This window comes from Anser anser (genome assembly GCF_964211835.1).
Source record: "Anser anser genome assembly, chromosome: 5".
NCBI lineage: Eukaryota > Metazoa > Chordata > Aves > Anseriformes > Anatidae > Anser > Anser anser.
In genome coordinates, this window is record NC_139725.1 from 65,152,866 (window position 1) to 65,171,127 (window position 18,262).

At 50.1% G+C, this 18,262-nt stretch overlaps 1 protein-coding gene across 1 annotated transcript in view; it reads left to right on the plus strand.

Moving 5' to 3' along the window:
• Window positions 1-631: 631 nt before the first annotated feature.
• The window catches only part of MDGA2 (MAM domain containing glycosylphosphatidylinositol anchor 2), a 332,288-nt gene continuing 314,657 nt past the window's right edge, over window positions 632-18,262 (plus strand). Inside the window, exon 1 of the mRNA XM_083839870.1 lies at window positions 632-697. The gene's annotated coding sequence lies outside the window, so the exon portion shown is untranslated. The remainder of the gene's footprint in view (window positions 698-18,262) is intronic.

Sequence of the window (18,262 nt, forward strand, 5' to 3'; positions counted from 1 at the left end):
CCTAAGAGACATTTATTTCCTGGAGGGAAGGCTGAAGGAACTGGATGCTGCCTCCGGCTGCCCACCTGATTAGGGGCTGGTTTTCTGGAGGCGGAGGCACTCGGCTCTTTGGGGTGTTGGATTGGTTTTTTTCTTTTTCCTTTTATTTTTAATTATGTTGATGGGATGCAAAGCACTAGGGCGGCATTGCTCTGCAAGGCTCAGTAGCTGTTCTGCCACAAGTTTTGCCCCAGCGTTCAGCCTCCTCAAGCGATGCAGTGAAGTCCCCCTTCCTTGCAAACCTGCTGCACTTCATCCAGCAGAGACACAAGATGCAGACAGGGGGGAAACACCACGATTCGTGCATCTGGCACCACGCAGGCACTCAGCTGCCACTTACAGCTCGGTATTTCAGTGTTCCCCCCCCCCAAATCCCTGCCACTGGTACTGGGGAGGACTTTGTGCATCAGCCACCTCCCTCAGCCTCCCCCCAGGTTTCACAAAGCCTCGCTGTGAGCTGCCCAGGCACAAAGCTGCCAACGCAAAGCGGGTCGTGGGCCTGTTTCCAAGGGGCAGGTCTGCAGCCCCTCAGCTGTAATTAATTGTGGTCATTACTTAAAGCCAGGCTGCTTGTTGCTTTTTCTTCCTGTGGGGCTGAGAGCAGGCTTGGAGCGAGCTGGCAAAGCTTGGGTGCCGCGGTTGCTCTCCTCTTCCAAATGTGAGTTTTTCCTATTTTTTTCCTCTTCTTTCGTTAAAGTGACTACTTTCCTGTAGGGGAAGGAAAAGGTGCCGGGGGGCAGCTGGTGCGTTCCCAGCTGTGCTGTACGGGTGGGTAGAGACGTGGCTGGGAGGTGGCTTCTTTGTAGTGTGGCTTGGCCCTTCTGTGGGCCCTGGAGCAAAGCTCCTGGAGCTGCTTTGTGGGTCCGTGGAGGTGCCCTGGTCCCACCACTGGGCCTGTGCCTCCAGGTCTGATCTGCCCTGTGCTTCTGGGGGTTATCGTGTGTGGTGTTTGACTGAGCCCTGGCAAGGAGGAGGTGAAAATGATGCTTTAAGGAGAGGTGGCTCCCTGGGATGCTCCTGATCTCACCTCGCTGAGCTTAGACCCAGAGCAAGGAGAAGTGTGCGTCTTCTGTAACTTCTGAGGGCTGTTGGAGCTACCCCAGGTGGTCTGTGTGTTTCCACAAAGTGGAAATGTGCTGGAGCTTGTTTTGACTTGTGGCTTTTTTTTACCTGCACGAATGTTTTCATATCAAGCAGAAAGGAGTCCTGAAATAGGCATCTCACACCAAAAAACTTGAACTGTTTCACTTAGAAAATGTCAAAACATTTAAATGTTTTCCAATTATTCAAAAATGCTGTCAGGAATTTGTGGGATGTGTCAGGCTTTGGAATTTACATTTTTTGGTGAGGAAAAAGGTTTGTGTGGGGGATGGAGGAAGGAGCGTCCTACCTGAGCTTGTGTAGTGGTGAGCCACGGCTGGTGTGCTGTGTCCCATGTCTTAGGGCAATGGCAAACAAGCTGATCTCCAACCATATGCAAAAAAAACCTGTTTTTTAAAGTAATTTCTCTTTTCTGAATGTCTGTACATGTACTGTTGTACTGACACATGAAGTGACCTATTTTAGATGAGTAATTCTCTTTTAACTACCAGGCTGCTCTTGCAGGTAGAGGTCAGATCTAATTCATGGCACCAGCTAAGTTTTGTGTAGCCCACAGGGTCCTGCTGTATTGCAACACCAATTAATTGATTATCGGTTAATCCACGGTACGTGGCTGTGAATGGTAATGGGGACGGTGGGTGAGCAAATGCTTTCAGTGACCCTTGGTGTTCAGGAGCTGGGCTGCCTGTGTCAGCAGAAAACGGGGCTGAAATGATCAGCGTGTACAAGTGATCGCTTCCCGTGTTCGCGGGGCATAACTTCACTCGTGTTGGCATTGCTGCCTTCTCTGTGACCATTCTGTGACCGTTCAGTGGTGCCTGCCCCAGCCAGGTGTGTCCATGCAGGATCTGCTTCGTCACCTGGGCCAGAGCTGTTCACCTGGGAGCAGTGAGTGCTCGTCTTCCTCTGGTGGGCAGAAGCTCTCACATTCCTAATTAGCTTAATGCATGTGTTTTGCCTTATAGGAAAGCTTAACTTTACCTCAGGCACCTGAACAAAAAAAAAACTTCACTGTGGAGGCTAAATATACTCATAAAGGGAATGCTTTGTTGCCCACAGCTACTCTGTGCTCAAATAAGGAGAGCCCTCAAACTGCAGGGGCTTTTAAGATGTAAAACCAATACCCTGCAACTAAACTCTTACTAATGGGCTCTCCTCCCACCCAGCACTCGCGGGAGCCCCATGAGAGCCTTCTCCCTGGTGTAAAACAAGTCGGAAAGGATGGAGTGGGTTGTCTGGGTATCCGTGCTGCAGGGGCTGTGGCGTGTTGTGGAAGGGGTGCACAAGCTGAGATCAAGTGTTAGAAATGAATGTGTTCAACTAAGGAAGACCTGTAAACCCATTTCTGCCTTGCTTATCAGGCAAGGTCTGGACTCCTTCTCCCCCTGGGTGGTTCTGGATGCCTGTTGCAGCCGATGTTCTGGGCGTGTTGGTGCCTGTGCTCTGCCTGAGCTGCTCAGGTCATGGTGGGTATGGGCAGGGAAGCCAGAGCTGGGTGCTCTGCTGGTGCACGTGGATGGTGTTGTCTCCCTGGTGCTGGATGAGGCGGCTGGTGGACCCACAAATGGAGCAGATGGGGATGCTGTGATCTCTCACTCGGTGTGAAGCGTGGCTGCACTGGTGTGGAGAGCAATTGCGGTTCTGGTGCAGGGAGCAGTGCTCAGATGGGCAGTTCTTGGGGGTGGTAAGTGCTGGGCCTGGGGCTGCACCTCAGTCCTTGTACTAGGCTGTATCCCCCCTGCCCCTGCTGCTAGAAGCACCCGGCAGCCTTGCTGTGCATCCCCCTGATGTCTCGGTGCGGTCACCTTTGGTTGACGTGCACCAAACCAGGAGGTGCTGTCCCTGGTCTGTGTAACTGCGTGGCTGCGGTGGGCTTGGAGCAGCGCTGACCTCCCCTCGGTGGTCTCCTCCTGCCTGCTGTGGGGTGGCTGTGCAGGCAGGTGGGAGGCTGTGGTGATGGGGGCAGCTGGAGATTAATCTGGGGGTCAGTCGCACTCCACTGTTGAGTTCCACAGCTGTAGCTAATACAGGAATAAATTAAATCCTAACAGTCAGGATTGGTGTTAAACCTGCTCCACAAACTGGCCATGCTGTGAAATATGGCCAGGCAGGGCCTTGTCTGGCACTGCCCCTATTTAAAGCCTAGCTTGTTCTTAGGGCCTTGTGTTTAAAAGGGGTTAAAAGTATCTTTAACTACTCCAGCCCCAGGAAGGGGGACAACTTAAGAGGCTGGACCAGACGATCTCCAGAGACCCCTTCCAGCCTTATCTGTTCTGTGGCTCTTCATCAGCACTGATCCCAATGGGAGCTGCAGTGCCTGCAAGGACAGCCCTGCTTTCCTGCTGCAGGAACCTGGATGTTTCTTCTTTTTCTGTTTCCTTCCTGTTTTTCTTCTGAAGTTGGCAAGTCTGGGTAATGTCCCTGTTCCAAGTGGAAGGCCAAGCAAAGCTAATGGAAGCGCATGTGTTGGCATGTTCCCTAATGCAGTGTAGGATAACTGAAAAAACTGGCTTTATTTCTTACCCTATCAAAACACTATGGTCAAAAGTGCCTTGGGAAACTAACTTTAGCCACATGCTGTTATGTACTCCTTGAGCAAGAACTGGGAAGCTGAAGTCTCCTTGTGAGTGTGCTTGTGGCTGCTCCTGTCCCAGGGCAGCAGTGCTGAGCTGGTGCGGGGACACCTCTGCTGGGTGGGGAGGATAAGGCTTGGTGAGACGGTTTGTGTTGGTGTCAGCCAACCAGGTAGGGAAAAACTCATTTAAAAGCAGTAAATCTACTGGTGTGAAGTGCTCTGCTCCCACTAGGGCTCCGTAAGCTGGCATTCTGATGTAAAATCATGCGTTCCTAGAATTATTTGTCCATTTCAGAAGAGTGCTTTTCATGCTTTTTTCTTAATGTGAGATCCCTGGGAGCGTAGCTTAAGTGTTGGTGTGCTATCCCTAGGCTGGGCAACGTGGCTCTGACATAGGTGTCTGTGTCAGTACTTGGATGTGCTCGCAGCACAGGTCCTGCAGGGTTTGGTGCGCAGGGGTGAGGCTGAGAGCCAGCTCGTGGCGTGGGGCTCTTCTTGCACACTTCCCGTCAAGTCTAAGAGGGGCCGAGGGCTGCACATTGAGGAATCCTGGTGTGGGCAGAACCCTCCAGGAGTTTTGCTTGTGTGCTTGGTTTCTTAGCCAAAATGGCCTCTCATACACCTGTGACCACTCACCAGTTGTTTTGCTTCTGTAGGAGTGACTGTGTGCTCCTTTCTTCTGGAGCTGTGTGTGCCTTGGTGGTGGGGGCTGCTCCCAGGTGAGCCCCTGTGTGGTGTAATGCTGCTCTTGGGTCCCTGCCTTCCAGGCATGTTTCGGGTGTTGGATGTTCCTTGCCCATGTTCTCTGGCTACGTATGCGATGCCATGGAAATCAGGAGTGTGTAAGAATGTGTGCCTGGGTCAGTCATACTACAGGTACATGGTTTGGCTGGTGGAGCAAGTGAAGTGTGATAGATAACGTGGGTGATCTTGTGGGGTTTTTAGAGAAGTGACTTAAGCTCTTGCAGCCGTGGCTCCCTGATTTTTGGTAAACACAAGATGTTGATCAGAAAAGCTGTTGTGCTTATTTTGTGCACAGAGGCTTACTATGGCCAGGTCTTATGTCCCTCACTGATTTCAAGGAGGTGGCTGTGTTGTGGAGGGAAGCATGCAGTGCCTGCCAGCTGTGGTCCTGCTGTGTAATGTGCTGGTGTTCAGCTCCTGGGGTTCATGCTGAGCCCAGGCAAAGCTTGGTGCTGCTGTGAGGACTGCAGACTAGAGGCCCCCACATTACTTCAGCAAGACCTTACTCTTCTCTCTGCCTCCTGTCTTGGACGTATCTCAAACTCCGTCCTTGAGCTACCTGGTGGCCCTTTCTGTGTGCTCAGCACCAGAGGCTTAACCTGTGCTGCCCGAGGAGTTTGCTTGTGGTGTACCACCAGCACAGCATGCAGCTGAGATGCTGGTGTGCTAGAGAAGTTTTGAGTTTTAACTAGCTTGAAATCGCTGAAGGAAGAACAAAATCATATGCGGGATTAAGATCGCTTTGGCACTGATTTTTCTCAATTAAAATTTCAAGTTTACAGCTGCTCACTTATGGCAGGAAATGCATTTTACCACTTTAGAGTGTGGTTGTCATTAACTTCCTAATTGCAAGACTGTTATTACTCATTAAAATGTTAATAAAATCTACCTAAAGTGCTGGGGCTTAAAGCAAAACTCTTGAGAGCTGTGCAAACCTGGTGCTTTAATGGGTTGGACTCGTACTTGTGCCTGGACCTTAGGGCAGTGCTGTGGATGTGCCTGCAGAGGTATCAGTCCTTGGGTGGCCCTGGGCAGGGGAAGCACTCTCTCCTGGAGAACTTGGGTGCCTGCAAGGAAGCCTGCTTACCTATCTAAAAGCCGCTTGGAGTGTGATGCACAGGTCAGTGTAGGGTGGGAAGACCTTGAGAGAGATGGAAGTGGAGAGATGTGCAAGTAACAGGCTTTGGCGGGGGCAGAGAAACAGAGCTGTGCGTCTTTGAGGCAAACTTACTTGGCCTGCAGAGCCTTTAGGGTGGTGCTGTGCTGTTTGTGCATCACCTGTCACAGTGGGATCACAGCTCCTGGCAGGATTTCCGGGTCTTTAGTGCAATGTAAATAATTAGCATGTCCTTATGAAACAGCCATGGTAGTATTTAGTGTGTGGGGGACAAAAAGCAGAAGTATTAATTAGTGTAAGAAGCACTAAATGATCACCTTACTCTCTCAAAGCTGTGGCCATTGCAGGACATCTGACACCAGCAGCTCATTTTAGGGTGAATGCCATCAGCTCGGCTGCCCTGGCCCCATTCCTGTGGCTGGTGTAAGGAAAGAGGGGCAGGGACAGTGCAGCCCCCTGCAGGGTGAGCCCTGGCTGTGGGTAACCCCTCAGCACCTTCAGGGTAGCTTTGAGAAGGTCCTAGGGAACACTTTCCACTGGCTGTATATTTAAAAAGATCAAAAAATTGGAAGGTTGGGAGTTATGGCAGGCTCTCAAGGCTTATCAGCCTGTCCTTTTTAAACAGGAAGGTGAAAATGAGGTTTGCAGAGGAAAGAAGTGGGAATCAAAAGAAGGATGGTGATGGCTTTCAGAATTGTCTTGGAGTATCTCCTAGATGCATCAAAGAAATGCAGAGCAAGTCCTCAAAAACTCTCAATGGAGTGAGAAGTGGGAAATGAGGGAGCAGTCTGGGCATCTGATTCAGGTGCTGGGGGGTTAGTGCTAAGCACATGCTCTAATTAGCTTATTGAAAAAGACTTTCTCATGCTCTTCCAGGGAAAAATGTGCTATGGACATGTGCTGACAGTGGAAAGGGCTCTGAATTATTCTTTGCATTGGAAAAGCCCCTCTTTCAATTTATCTTATCTGAGCATCTCTGTGAAAATGTTCCCTGGTGTGACTAGGGCAGTCTTGTGCCTTAGTGGTACGGTAATGTAATAATAAATCAGCATGGGTTGGGTAGAATATGGGGGATAAGGAAAGCAGTCCAGAAATGGCAATGCTAAGCTTTAAGTTATTGAAAGAGTTATGAAATGATGAAACCCAAATAAACCTAAATGTAAAGCTGTCATGTTGCATACCTCCAGGTATTGTGTTCCTCAGGGGATGAGAACATATCTTATCCCTGCGATAGGGGGAGTTAACGTGGGTCAGGGGCGTCGATTCAGAGAAGTCATCTTCTGGGTTTGCTTGTGTGTTTTCATTTTAAGATGAATCCTCAGGTTCATCTCTTCTTTAGTCTGAGGCTGTTTTCTGTGAGTACCAGCTCTTCTGCAAGCATTTCAGGGCTATTGTGTTGCATTGACTCATTTTGCTCTCTAGCCTGGCACAGGCTTACACTCCTGTGCCATGCCCAGCTGAAATATCCCCTAGACTTCTCACCCTGCAGGAATTGCAGTGGTTTTTGGAAGAACCTGGTTCAGCCCTCTGACTTAAGAGAAAATTTCGTTTTTCTTCCTGGTGCAGAGTTGCCAACGAAAGCTTTCAGGACAGAAATATGTCCTAACCTGGCAGGTAGTAGTAAATGTAGAGGCCTCCAGAGCATCGTGATCTTCCTGGGAGCGTGCAAGGAGGCACAAACCAATGCAGTGCTTAGGTTTGGATGGAAAGCAGCACTTTGGGTTTTAGCACAGTTGTGGCTAGGTGATTTATTAGCACAATGTCCTAGGAAAATGAGGCTTACTCAGCCATGCTGTCTGTTCCTCACCGCTGGCTCAGAGCTGGAAAGCTCTGACTCAGCTGGTGGTTGCCTCTAAGCACACAAACCTCAAAATGCCCAGTGCCCTCCTGCCCTGGGAGCTCCTTCCTGCACAAGTACATGTGCACCTGGCTCCCTTGGATCTTAATGACAGTGACAGGTTGTAATAAAAAAGGCACTTGAATCTGTACTTCATCCGGAGACCATGGTTCATGGGAGCTGTGGGAGAAGCCCACTGCACGCTTAAATTGGCTGTGCTATTACAGTAGTTCTGGCTAGACCTGGTTTCACTAAAAGCTGTATTCCTTCTGCTGAAAGTGAGTATGCTTTAAGTTGTCATCCCCATCTGCATGAGGGGATGGTCAGTGGTCTCATGTATTTTTTAGAAGTTACATGACTCTGAGTAAGAGTTATCGCATTATGTGTAAGAGCTCTTAAAATGCTAGAATGACTTAACTAAAAAGAAAGTATAGGTGCTCCATTAAGAAATGTTGCCGTGGTTTGGTATTGTTGGTGAGGGTCTTGATGGAGGCAGAGGCACAGCAGGAGTTTCTCATGGCTCAGCCATGTTTTCTGCCCTGTCCAGCGTGCTGAAATACCTTGTTTGTCTTTAACCCAGATGTCTTCAGAGACCTTTCCAATGGTTCCTCACAAACAGCTGTTCTGGCTGAACTGAGGAGACCCAAATTACAGGGCAGGAGCGAAGATGCAGGAGGAAGCATCCCCACATGGGTCCCCTACCTTGCCCCCTGCAAAATGTGTTGCTACACCCTGTTACCTCTCCCTTACCATCAGAAATAGTCATGTGCAGTGCTTGGCCCTCTGTTGGTGCTCTGAGCTGGCTGTGGGTGGCAGCTCGGGTGCTGAGGGCTGCAGGGAGCACACCTGGGCACTTGCTCAGCACCACGGGCAGGATTTGTTCCCTGTGCCACCGCGGGGCTGTTCCAGATACAGGCCTGGGCAGGATGTGGCACAGAGCAATAAAGCAGCACCAGCAGTGAGGGGAGCCGGAGCTGTTATTTTTGCCTCAGGCGCGTTGGTGGTTACTGCTGGTGAAGGGGGAGAAAGTGGTTTGTGGCCTAATTGAAAAGCGTGGCTCAGCGCCCTTCTGGAAACAAATAAGGGGGTTAACTTCCTGTGGAAAACACTTCTGGGTTTGCAGATATAAAGTAGCGAGAGCTCTGTCTCTGAGGTTTATTGTTAATTAGGGCTGTTGCAATGAGAGCCTCAGGCTGTGGAGGAAGCCAGGCCAGGGATTCACCTCATGTACACAGGGCGTTTGGGTGGGGTGTGGGTGCTCGGTGTCTGCTCAGCCCAGAGCCGGTCCCATGGGGCAGGCAGAGCAGGCCTCTGGGAGCAGCACTGTGCCCGAGGCACAGCACTTCAGGCTGCCTTTCCATGGCTCCCCATGCCACGTTTTGTTCATCTTGCTTATTTGGGTCACCCAGAAATTCACCTTGACCGAGCCAGCAGAGGTCTGTGCTGTGTTACTTGTGCCAGGCCTCACCTCGCGATTAACCCTGGCGTTTCTGTGAGGCAGCCACCCTACTGGGCTACCACATGAACCCCTCAATACCCAGCAATACTGAAACTTGTAGAGACGGTGCAGGCATGAAAATGCCAGTCCCTGCACTACTACAGGGCTGGTACCGGACCGTGTTCTTCCAGTGCTGGCCTAATGGCTGTGGGAGCTGGGGCTGTCCCCTGGGAGAGCAAAGGCAGCTGGCTCCCACCTCCTGTCCTCCCTGCAAGGGTCTGAAAGTCGCTGCTTGCTTCACCCAGCCATTGCAAGACACATCTTGGGAGCCTCTACTCTGTTTGCACCACGTTTGGGGGTTAAGCTTAACCTAATAACAGCACTGTCCTAAGATCTTAATACAAAAAATGTCCTTGAGACAAGTAATGCTGTGAAAGGTAAAAAAAAAAGTGTATTTTGATGGTCTATGACAAATGTGACTCAATCCATGGTGGAACTGAGGGATTAAAGCAAGGACCACGTGGTGCCTGTAATGAACAGTAACATTTATTTGGCTTTAGACTTCCCTGAACCCAAGTGGCACCTGTGGCACTACTCATGTGCACACCTTCTGTACTGCGCAGGCCACAAGGGATTAATTACTGGAGCAGGCACGAAGGCATCTTTGCAGGTCCTTTTCCTGCTCTCCCCCGCTTGTCCCTGCGCATGTGGAAAAGGAAGAAAAGCTTGCTGTGGAGCTGATGTGTGGATTTCCTCAGGCTGACCCCAAGGATCAGAGCCCTGCACTGGGGAGGCGGTGGATGTGGTACCTGCAGGGGTGCTGTGAAGCCATATTAAGTACACTGGGGCTGCCAGTGCCGAGTGAGCTCTCTCCCTGTCTGGCATCTCTGGCTACTCATCTGAGTCTGAGAGCCTGAATGAGCTTGGAATGGGTGCTGGGTCTGGCACAGAGCCCTGCTGCTGCACACCTTCACTTGCACTAGCAACAGTCTGTCTTCAGAGCCAGGGGAGCGCCTGCTCCCATTTGTCATGCATTTTTTTTGCAAGTGTATCCCAGTAGGCACAACTGATTGCTGCATTATAAATGTCTTGGCAAGCAATGCCGTAGTCCCTTTCTGTTGTGTAGCACAAGTCCTTGAAGACCTGGAGCAGGGAGAGCTGTACAATGTGCTGCCGCATGGGGCCCTTTTGTATGTAGATCCTCTTATTTGCTAATGGGATTTAGATTTAGACTTCCATCTAGCAAACCTGAACACTTGCCCTAAGGTAAAGCAGCCTTTTATACCTTGCAAAAGCAGTACATTAAATGAAGTGGCAAGCAGGTGGAGGCTTTACATACTGTGTTGTCTGTAGTGTCAATGCAGAGTACTGTAAAAATGGCATGTAGCCCTGCAGCAGGGACCGGCTTCTCCTTGAAAGGCTTCACTTAATCCGGTGACACTGGAAAACACGTTTTGTTCACTTGCAGCCTTCAAACTCGGCCTTAGTCTGTTCCTGCTCCTTGCTTCAAGGACTGAGGTGGGAGAGAAGCTACTTAGCTACTGAAGAGGAGCAGCATTCCCAGGAAGGTACTGACTGCTTGTACTGCTTGCTCAGCCTTCTTTCTAGAAGACTTGCTCCTTCCCAAAATGCTGCCTGGTGAGCAGGCAGTGCCCCAAGTCCCTTGTACCTGCTCTCAGCCCAGTAAGATGAGCAGGGATCAGGTCCTGGCGGGGCTTGCTGAGCTGTCCCGGCATGTACCTGCCCCTGAGGAGCACTGTGAGGCTGCTGCTGTCTCTTGCTGCTGTTTTCCAGTGGCAAGTGGGCAGCGGGCTTTTCCTTGGGCTTTGCTAACTGAGCTAGCCAAGGGTGGGATATGTATGGAGCAAGGCTCCTCCCTGTTCTTTCTCCATCTTATTGCATCAAATGTGTATCTACTTGCCTGAATTCCCTGGCAACAGTGGGCTGGGAAATCCTTACAGATCCTCCATTTTCCCCAAGTTCTCAAACAATATTAAACCTAGAACCAAAAAAAAAAAGGCAGCTTCTGGTGCCTGTAAGGCAAAGGGCAGTGTTATGTTGTCAGGGGTCCTCTGAACCTGTGTGTCCTTGTGAGCATTGCGTGGGCAGGCAGCAGTGGTGGTGAGCTGGAAGTCACAACATGACAGAGGAGTAAGGAGAGCTGAGGAGTAAGGCTAAATGTGTACATGGTGTGTGCAGTGTATGGAGAGTAACTGAGGCATTAGGTGTGTAGAACTGCATTGTTTGTGATGTAACTGGTGGTCGCACATGTAAAAGTTGGGTATGTATAGGATTGTGATGCTGAATGTTGGTTTGGAGGAGGTGCACCAGGATGTGGGGCTGTGCCCCCACTTAGTGCTGGAGGACGCATGTCCCCCCGCAGCAAGAGGTGGGGGGCAGCACCCCAGGGACAGCACAGCTCAGCCTGCTGGCTGCAAAGGGCACCCCAGACATGCTTAGAGCATCCCCTGGGCTGGGGAGGCTGTGCAGTGATGTGCTGGCTGCATCTCTGGTATGGGTACAGTACGGAGGGAGGGGTGCTAATGTGCAAGGGCTCCTCACAAATGTGGTGGGGCTCCTTGCATCCTTATGAACTACGTAGGGGTGTTGCCATAATGCCCTGAGCTGGACAGCTTAGGAGGAGGTTTTCCATGTGGGATCAAGCTCCAAATAAAGCTTAAAATGGGGAAAGGAGGCTGGAAACCTTTGGCTTGTTTTTGGTTTTCTGGGTTTTCATGTTGAGAGTAGAATGGTTCGGTGTGGAGGGACCTTCAGGGATGTAGTGCAGTGGCCTGACCTCTTCAGGGCTAAGCAAAAGTTAAAGGATGTTCTTGGGGGTGCTGTTCCCTTGTGCTCTGTCACTGGTTACCAGGGAGAGGAGACTTTTCCACCTTTTCCCTATCAGAAGAGACCTTTCTGATGAGCCTTTCAGAAGGAAAGGAGGGAGGATGGGTTTTCCCTTCTGAAAGACTTTTCAGGAATCCAGTGTTGTGTAAGGCTCTGTGTGATGTCTCATCTACTTCTTTGGGGCCTGGGGAGTCACAGGAGCCCTGCAGCTCTGCTCTTCATGTGTCAGGTGAGAGCTGTGAGAATCTCGTTAGGGTGCTTCATTAATTGTTTCCTCACTGACTTGTGGCATGGCAGAAGCTAGCCCTACACAGGCACATTATTTTTCCCCTGTATTCCTGGCAGTGGCAGCTAGGTTTTGTGGAGCTGTGACATGCTCCTTTATCACAGGGAAATAACTTTCATTTTGTGTGAATTGAATAAAAATGTGCGGGATGACATCATGCTGCTTAAGCAAATGGTAATGGGGAAAGTTGCACGAGTTCAGTGTGCTGGCTTTTTATAGCGCATGAATGAAATTGCTCACCAGAGCAGCTGCGAGTTGAAGACTGTTAACCATACATATTTCAGGTAGATCAGTTCTGAAAAGTCCTTTTTAAAGTCTCCAGGGAGAGAGCAAGAAAAAAGTCAAACCGAAGATTATTTTAAGGCACATTGTTTCTCGGTGAGGAGTGCAGGGCTCTGAAGCTCAGGAGACTGAACATTAAAATTACCCTCCTGTTACATAAGAGCTAAATAAAGAATACAATCAAGACTTTATAGGAAAATAGTTCAGATCATCAGGCGGCGTGTGAGTTACTTTGAGTTCTCACAGATCCTTGCCCGCCTCAACACAGCCTGGTTATTCTGGGTGCCTGTTCAGACCCCCTGCTCCCAGCAGGGCACCCGTCACCCTGTTGGAAAGCCACCTCTTCGTCCTGCCAGGGGCCCTCAGGAGCTTCTGCGGCTGCCAGCTTGTCTTTGGGGCTGTGGGTTTCCTTCAGCAGGGCTCCAGTGCCCCGGGCCCTGCCTGTGTTGGTGGTGCTGCTTTGGGCACAGCCGAGAGCCCCCCGGGAGGGCTGCAGGTGGGGTTGTGGGCTCCTGTGGGTCTGCACTCCCAGCCCTACAGGGTCACCCACGGGTCCCAGCCCTTGGACCAGGGTCTGTGGTGGGGCCTGGATGCCTTCACCCAGAGGGGATGTCTGAGTTTGATACCTGGAGGTCAGGGCAGGGTGGGAGGCGTGCTGAACAGCTAGTGTGGCTGCTTTTCTGGCACCTCTCCTGGTGCTGTGTGGAGGTGCTGAGGCTGAAGGGCTTCAGACTGCTTTCTGTGATTGTTGCTCACGTATAACGATGGGATGTTGTGCCTGCGTGAGGGATCCCTTCTGTGCTATCGTGCAGCAGGTGGAGCAGAAGTTGTGACTTACCCCTGAACCAGGGCATGAACCAAGAATGGCCTGCCTTGGTCAGACCCGTGTCCTGTGTCATCCCTTCACGGGAGCTCTTGGCAGGTGGGAGAGGACAAGCTCTGTTCTGGAAGCAGCACCTTCCCTGGGGGCTGCATACACATCCGTGCATTCAGGAGGCTGAAGTGAGCCTCTCCTCCTGCATGTCTTTGCAGCGCTTTTGAAGCGCTTTCTATTTCTGGCCTCCAAAATACTCTGAGAGCAGGCTGTACGACTTCATTGTGTGGCGTGAAGTAGCAGGCACACTATTTTGTTGCTGCCTCATAATTCTTGTGTTATGGAAAACAGCGCAAGCTCGCTCTGCCAAGTTCTCATGATATTAATGATTTTAAAAGACTCTGCTGCATCAGGTGAAGCTGAACGGAGGAACAACTTCTGGTGCTGCTGCTGGCGCTCTGCTTTGCAGTGTGCGCATAGCAGACCCGGTGCTGGTTCTTCCAGCAGGTGACAGAAGTGCTCGTGCAGCATACCGGGTGGTTTGCGGTCCTCTGTGTTTGAATGGGACTGTGTTCTTCAGCAAACCTGTGTTCTGGCAGGAAAATATGCATGGAGACTGATTGGGAGCAACTTGTGAAATCCTCTGATATCATTTCCAGTGCAACGTGAAGGCCTTAAAACGCGTGGTTGTTTGAGGAATTTCCCTGCGGTCAGAGTTGGAAAACCTGATAGGCAAGGTGTGCTCTTACTACAGGTTTGTGGTTTTTGGCATATTTCTGTTCTGGTTTTAAATGATCTACAAGGTTCTTTTGCTTTTTTTAATCAGTTCTGTTAGTTTTCCTCAAATGAAGAGACGGAGTGAGACTCCAAACTGCTCTCAGGCTTGGTGTCTGTGTGCATGTCCCACCTCTGAACCCAAGTTCTGCAGTTGCTGATATTCTTTGCAAAGTGCTTTGAAGCCCAGGCAGGAAAAAAAGAGTAGCTATAGCTGCTGCTAACTTCTAGGAATTTGCTGAAGGGCTAGCAGTATTTTTCTCTTCTACTCAAGACCCTGTCAGCTCCATTTGAAAGGCTCGGGATGGTGGCGCAGATAGCATCGGGGCTTTCAGTTGCTTTTAAAGGAAATTTATGGTTCTCCTGATAGCACGGAAGAGCTTGACAATGTGACTCTCACGGGTTTGAAAAGCAATAACTTAAAATTTACTTCTAAGAGCTCTTGATGTGTTGGCCCTTCCTGTGGGTTGAATACTGTCCGGGAAGCGTGGTATATCACATGCCCCCAGACCTGTCAGCTGGGACTTGATGGAGGTGGTGAGAGCTTGAGGTCAATGGAAATGACTGGGGGAAAAGCTGGAAATAAGAGCAAGGAGTAAGATCCCGAGAAGACTACAGAAGCAGGCACAGCACAGACCCTGCTCGGGCAGAGAGGGGTTGCTTGGCTCCTCCTTGGAGGTAAATGGATTTCAGGAAGGGCGGTGTGTGGGGAACCATGGGGAAGCAGCAGTGAGGTCAGGCTGGAGAGCTGATAAACTTGCTGAGTGAAATATTGGTCTCCAACACGGGTGGGGTATAAAAAGCCTGATGTTAGTGAATGAACAGATAGTGCAAAAACAGCCCAAGTTTGACCCTTAATCCCTGGAAGCACCAGCACTATCTGGGATCTGAAAGATGGCAAAGGGCCTGCAAAGTACTCCGGGTGGGATGTGGTTGTCAGTAAGTGACTTGAGCTCTGAGGAGTGTCCACCTCACTTACTGTGAGGCACAACATGCCAGCAGAAACCTGCTCTCCGGGGCCTCGCTGTGCAATGAGGATGCTCATTGGGAACCCACTGTTAAGCCACTTGTCTCTTGAAACAAGGGGAGAGGGAGAGGAGATCCCTTCTCTGCCCCTGCCAGGAGGAGAGGGACATCTTGGTCTCACTGCAGCTCCGTGTACCAGGCTGGCTCCTGCTCCCAAGCCCTTCCCAATGTGTGGTTTGCTGTCCTTAGGCACTTACCCAACACTGATGTGTCCTGCAGGGGTCAAACCTGTGGTGCAGTCGTGCAAGTCCCCTGAGGAGAGGACGGAGTGCTGCTGTCAGCCCAGAGCAGCCTTCTGGCTCTTGAGTCAGGGTTTTTAGCTGCTGTGAAGGAAAAAAAGGCCGAGCCTACCAGTTTCTGCTTCGTGCGTTTGCTCTGTAAGACTCCTCTCCACACTGCGATGCGTTGTGGGCCTGTGCATTGGCAGTGGGCAAAGGTGCTGAATATTTTCCAGGAACCGTGGTATATCACATGCTCCACGTGGTCAGTGTGGCTTCTAGAGAGGTTTGAGGTGTAGCAGGGCAGGAAACGAGCACAGTGGGATGCAGGTGGGGAGACAAAGCTCAGCCCAAAGGAGAATGGGTTGCACAAGTGCATTACCCCAGCTCAGGTGCTTGGGTCCTTCACAACAGCATTTGGGCCCCACAGCTGCTCCTGATTTCCAGGCTCCATCACCAGCTGAGCTAGGTGTGCCCAGGAGTGCTGCTGGCATGGAGCAGTGTGGGTGACAACCCCCCTGTGCAGGTGAGGACCAAGGAATGTCCCCTGGTGATGCAGTGAATTGCCCAGCTGGTCCCTGCAGAGCTGTGCCAAAGCTTTGCCCACAAAGATGCTGTGTCTGGGCTTGCTGTGCTCTCTGACCTGCTGAGCAGGAAAATGCAGCTTTGGGGTGTGATTTTGGTGTGGAAGCAATTATGCAATAAGTATTGAGACTGCTCTGGCAGCATTGCATGGTTCCTCTAGCTCTAGTGCTGAAGAGAACTAATCAGAAAAGTAATTGTGACATTAAACGACCGGTGACGGAACTTATGTTTTCCCACCCACAAGCTTCTGTGGCTTTCCAAAGCCGCACTTCTCCTGAATATCTCGATGTGGGAGCTCTGATGCCATTTTTCAGCGTGTTATCTTCACTTTTTGAATCATTTCTAACTTTCAGGAGGGTACTGGCTTGTCTCCTGGCATATGGAATAAGTGGAGACATTTTGATAATCATGGGGGGCGGGGGGGATTATTTTCTTGAAATAGAAGTGTTGACATCTGCTTCAGAAAATAACAAATGTTCAACCAAAAACTCATTAAACACCCCTTGAGTGCAATGGCAAAACCATAATTGCACATCTCGCTTGACATCCTGAGCCTGCATGCAAGGATCACTAATTATTCCGTGGTTTTCCTTTTAGACGGGTGCCGCAGTAATGAATGGTTATCAAAAGGCTCCCATTGTTTTGTTTGAGGGGTTGATCCCAACAACCTTGCATTGCTGCTATGTGAAATGCTGCTGCTGTATTTGTGGAGATGCTGGTGGCTGCTTCAGCCCTGAAACAGGATGGTTGTGGGGCTGGTGTGAGTGCCTTAAAGGTATCAGCTGGGACTGGGGAACAAGCAGCTCCACCAATGCTTACAGCTAATGGCAGTGTTTTCATTTATTTATATAAAATATGTAGCTTACCTACTAAAATACATAGCTGATATACCTAAAAGCATTAAAGCAAAAGGATGAGAGGAAAACTCAGAAAACTTTGCCTTCATTTGGAGCTGGGCATCAGAACAGAGTTCAGCTCTCATTTTTTTCCCCATGAATAATTTATTCACATGAAAATTGCTCTTGGATATAGCTGCAGCTGAGAAATGGGAAAAGAATTTGAAATAGTACAAGAGTTCCCTCTTATTAAAAATGTTCTTTTTTTGCTGCAACTTTTATTTGGATTTTTCATATTTAATGGGGATTAAAGCAGAGCACAACAACATGAATATTTTGGGTCTGAGTAAATGGATCTGAAATTGTAGTGGTGGTGTTTCAACAACACCGAAGATCCAGCGGTGGTGATGACAAATACTGTTTCAGCTCAGCCCAGATCATTTTTTCCCAAGTTTGGCAAGTGAACCAAAAAGTCAATATTTGCCCAGCTCTAGAACTGGGTCAAAAAGATTAAATGATTTCTCTGATGTGCAGTTGGTGGCAGTGCTAGGAGCTGAACATGCACTGAGCACACCCAGCTCCTCCTGCGTAGCTAAACATTTATGTCTTGGTCCCTTGGATTGAAAGCTGAAAGTGGATGAGTTTTTTATGGCTGTATTAAATAATGCATTGACCACGTGTGTGTATACTCAGATCCTGGGCTTGTGTGAGGCTGTGGGTCAGAACAGGCACCTCCATCCCAGAGGTATTGGTGCCCAGCACCTGTGATGGGAAATGTGCTGGCGCATCCTCCCTGCTTATCTCTTACCTCATCTGCTCATTTCCATGGCTGTAATGCTTCTAGCTAAGCGCAGGGCTGTCTGTATGAATAACTTAGGGACTCTGCATCTTAATATTGCCTGATCCAAGTATGAGCTGTGGCAGCCTGGAAATGGGCAACCTTGTATTTTGCTTGGTGGGGGAAAACAGCACCGAGCTGTCGGGCCATTGAACAGACTTGTCTGCCTTGGTGGTCTGCACAGCGGCTTCGTACAGGGCAGGAGGTGGCAGTTAAAACTAGGATCTTTAGGGACCGAACAGGGTAAGGCTGTGTCCATGTATCAGCGCTGCCCTAGCTGCTGGTTTGCTCAAAACCTGCACTATTCCTCTCGGATAACCCCATTTTGTCTTGCATCTAGGCAGGCTCTGCTAGGATGACATCTTCCCTATCTGGGACTTGTAAACAGGCTGTCTCTTAGGAAAATATATTTTTGAGTGGTATTTTATGGGTTTAATTTGCACCGAGTGGCTTATGATAGCAGCAAAAATAAAACCCTCTCCCTCAGCTTGCAGAATAATGTAGATACGTGGATGTCAGCTTGGTCTGGTGCTTTCCCACCATTTCTCAGCGGCAGACAGGACGTGGCCCAGCACTGCCTGCCCCCTGCATGTCACAACTGGGCCTGGGTGCTCTTGAAGGAGCCTTCACTTAGCACAGGTGTTGGCTGAAATGCTGCAAGTAATGTTGAATTACGTACACATAAGCCATAAGGTGGGTCTGGTAAAAGCCCTATTGCTTAATGTGCCTTTATGTCTAAGCTGAGAGAAGTGCAGGTTTTTGTTTTCATCGTGGGTGCTGCTGGGTTGGCGGTTTGGTGGTGAGGGCCGGACGGTGTGCGCTGGAAGCAGCCGTACTGAGGGCTTCAGAAGGGGGAAACCCAATTCCCTTCTCTGTGTGTGAGTGTTTGGCCCTTCTCTGTGCAG